Here is a 4,185-nt window from a genome sequence, read left to right on the forward strand (position 1 = left end):
ACAAGAGACAATAAGATTATCAATACATATTCTTAAAGCTTGCACAATTTACAAGATAGCTTTCCAAGCTTATATAAGCAGAATGCTGTGGGGAGATGAAATTCTCTGACTTGTTAATTTGCCTTCAAGTCACGTGGGGACTATGGAGATACATTGTTGTTAGTTGTCACCCATGCTGGAGTAGAACATTTAGTGACGCAGTTGCTTTTTTGAGAATAAACATAGTTGGGACCCAAATATTTGGTACCTATGAGTTGAATCAAATGGTAAGGAAGAAGAAAATGTGATGGTGATAAGGGATATTTATCATTTATGACCTACAATAGATAAGAGGGGAAATAAGTGACTCAGCATGCCGAAGGAATGCTTAGTAGTGACCCAATACAAGGAAAAACTCTGATATTCAGGGAAGGCCCTGTCCCCAAATTTCTTTTTCTTTTTGTCTTTAAATTATATAGACCAGGTTATTATTGAAAGTGAACACACATTTTTCAGAATGAGATATTCCCAAATTATACCTTGATAATACTTGTTAATTTATTAAAAAAAAATGCCCAACACCGCAGTAGCTACTATTTTTAGCTAATTGTTTTTACTAAGTGTTCTCTGCTTTTCTGTGTGTTTGACAATCATTTCTTCCACATAAAGGCCCTTCTGCTTCCACACTGCATTCATGCATTCTGGGCTGAGTTCTAGGAAACTGTCTTCTTCCCAAAGTAAAGATATTCCTCCTCAGTGGTTGGCACCCAGAAGAGGTCACTATGCATGACCTCTCAGTGGCTGAACAACAGCTGAACAACAGCCAGTCCACTGGCCCTCTTTCTGATTTCATTTGCAAAGCCACACCACAGGCATCATTACTTTGATGAACATGTCCCTCTCTTCCTTCACTTGTTCCTGAAGGACTCGACCTTCTTGCTTTGACAGCACAGCATAGACTTGGCTGAGAACATCACTGGTTGTCATGATGTGTACATAGTTGCCATCAGGCATTGAGGCCTCACTTGGAGAGCATAGTGACACGCTTCTTGCACTATGGCAATCAGCTGCCCTGAGAAAGGTCCATTACAATCAATGTCTGGAGAATCTTCTTTTGCAGAAGTCTCTTCACAGGACTGAGAGAAGCCACCTTGCTGCTCTTGGTTTTCATCTTTACTGTGATAGATTTTACCTTCCTCCCGTCTTTCTCCTGCCAGCTCACATTGGTCTTGTTTCTGTTTATTACTTGTTCTTTGTTCTGCCCCTTAATTTAGTTTCTACTTTTCTAGGACAAAACAGACACCCATGAGGGGCTCCTCACATACAGGGTCCAGAGAGGGGTGATAGTTGGAAGTCACTCGAAATAATATTGCCAAAGTCTAGGAATCTACTGATTTCTTTCCATTCTCTGCCAGCTGGGCCCGATTGTGCTGAGTTCTGGCAATCTTCACTTCTCCTAACAAGTATGGGCCCACATTTTCTTGGGCCAAATGACTAGATTTGGTTAAAGTTTCCCTCCATTTTCTCCTTATTAGGTATTGCGCTAGTTTTCTTTTGATTTCCCAAAATTTCTCTTGGTTCTTTTGATGAGTTCCCTGGTATTTCTGCCCTCATTCAAAGAGGATGTCAAAAGTTCCATGAACCATATCAAGTTACTGTTTCCTTCGAGAATCTAAGTTACCTCTTCTGGAAGTGGTATGGCCCAAATACTGAAAGTGACTTGTTTATGGGTCATCATTATGGTGATGATCCTGTCAGAGTCAACGTGGATGCCCTATGTTATTTTGCCCTACTCTTCTTTTGTTTGGTGTGTGACAGCTGTCTGCCTGTTTCTTCATTGACCATGTCAACTTTGGGAGGCTTTGTTATTGTTTCTCTGAATGGAATAATGGTTCAGACACACTGATGTGAATCTTTCCAAACTTTATACGTTTGCATTTCCAAACATTGCCAAAGGTGGAACTTCCCTGCTGTGACCAAAACATGTTCTCCTGGTTCCTAATTAAAATCTGGACACAGGAATCAGCTTGGTTTAACAGCTTCATTCCTTTCACAAGCTGAGATATTTCATTTGGGTGTTTTGGTTCAATAGCAGTTCTCACAATAGGGGTGGCTTCAAAGTTCAGTGGAATAACTGGAGAGCAGGATGGCAGGCTGCACAAAATTGAAGATTTTAGAAGAAAGTACTAGAGGCCTCCAATTTCACGCACATTTCCTGGGGGCCTGTCCTCCAGATCTTCCAACTCCCTTCCCATCAGAAGATTCAGGTTCTCCATAGTACAACATGCCATGTGAAGGACAAGAAGCATATCCTCTAACAGAGCTAAGAAGCCTAGTGGAACTCATTGTAAAAACCCAACAGGGCTGTTTGGTCCAAAGACAAAAAATTTGTCCTCTTTCAGTTATGTCACTGTATACATGAGCAAATGCAATCAAGGTCTGTTGGCTGCTTTCTTCCTGGGGAACAGGTTGAGGGTTAACACTTACCACATCTGGCTCATCGCCTACCTTTTGGTTCATCTCCCTGGGGACTTGATTCAGGGCACCTCCATCCTGGGGGGAATCCTGGGTTGCCTGTCTCTGTTCTCCTGCAAGCTTCTCTGCATGACTTTGTCGTGTGTTGTTCACATCCTTGGGCCATTTTATCTTGAGTGAGAGGCCTCAGCTTCTTCTGAGGAAGGCTTCAAATAAGCTGTAAACATTTTGGAAGCAAAGATAATAACTGGAGCAGTATCTTCATTTCCATATATTATAAAGTCTGCTTTCTGGGTCTGGGTTTCCAGTGGAAGAGACTCAGATGTCTGTGACCATGTGCAGTTTCTGATACACCATAGTGAGAAGAGTGTGAGCCACTGGGTACAAATGGCACTTATCTAGACTTAGACTCCTAGGCTCTAATTTTTAATCCTAAAGAAGTCACAATTTTATCAAGGTTATTTTATCTTTTATTTATTATTATTTTTTTGCTTTTTAAAATTTATTTTAAGGTTTTTTGGGGTTTTTTTGACCACATCATACAAACTGCAAATATTTTCCAGGATTAACTGTACAAATAAAAGTTTCTTTCCTTGGGCCTGATCAACTTTCATAATATTCTTAGCCTTCATATTTATATAATAATCTCCCCCACAGGGTCTTCAAAATAACTTCCTTCTTGATGCCAGTTTTTCGACGATAGATTCTGGCACAGTGCTCAGTTTCATAGCTGCAGCCATCTATTGTCCTGGTAAAGACCATGTTTTCCTGCTCAGGGGAGAAGTGCAGCTGAGAGTCGTCGGTGCCCTCCAAGCCAGGGCTCCAGTCATGCACCTCATCTCCTTGTTCAGAATGTGTCTTCACCTGGGATTCTCTCTCTCTCTCTCTCTGCTCTTTGTTCTGGACTTTAGAAGTAAAAAGAGTTCCTGTGTGTTCATCTGTCCTAAAATATTCTTGAGGTGTGGTTAGGCTTTGTGTGGGGTGAATTTTACCTCCACTTTCGGGTGATCTATCTTACTTATCACTGAAACAGGATGGATGCTTTCAGGCCAGGCTTACCGCAGGACGGCTGTGTCTGTGGACAGTCCCCTCCACAGCTTCCACCACAAAGATGCAGCCATCACAAATGTGAACCACTCTCGATTCCTCTGAGGAAAGATCCACATGTCTAGGAGAGTCCATCAGATTTATCAGGTATTCCTCATTACTGTCCGCATAATGTAGCGAAATGGCGCTGGATTTCATAGTGATCCCTCTGACCTGTTCATCTTCTCTGCTGTTATTTCCTTATGTGCCTGACAGGAGGCTGGAGATGATTCCATTACTAGATATGAGACGATCAGCAATGGTAGTTTTTCCATGGTCAATGTGAGCCAAATCACAGAGATTTCTGATGGTGACAATGTCTTTCTGAAGCTGACTCATCTTATCAATGCCGATGTGCACCATGGTTATTTATTTCCTGTGGTGGCTCCAAGTTTGCCCACACTTCTAAGGCTCCAGGATTTCTTCAGTTGGGACAGACTTAAGTGAGCAATGAAAGAAACCTTTCACATGTAGCTCATGAAACTATACATATAGAGTGATTTAGAAGCCATTATCGATGGATGTATCAACTCCAATTCTCTCCTAGAGAAAATATGAACAAAGGCATTCCTTGATGATCTGGCTCATACAAGTCGGTAGGAATATTTGGTTATCACAATCTGAGATTGACATGAATCTCAGGCA

At 41.6% G+C, this 4,185-nt stretch overlaps 1 pseudogene; it reads right to left on the bottom strand.

Moving 5' to 3' along the window:
- Positions 1-582: 582 nt before the first annotated feature.
- On the bottom strand, positions 583-3,903 carry LOC125394090 (elongation factor-like GTPase 1 pseudogene; annotated as a pseudogene).
- Positions 3,904-4,185: the final 282 nt, after the last annotated feature.

The sequence above is a fragment of the Myodes glareolus genome, chromosome 15 (genome assembly GCF_982192425.1).
Source record: "Myodes glareolus chromosome 15, mMyoGla1.1, whole genome shotgun sequence".
Lineage (NCBI taxonomy): Eukaryota > Metazoa > Chordata > Mammalia > Rodentia > Cricetidae > Myodes > Myodes glareolus.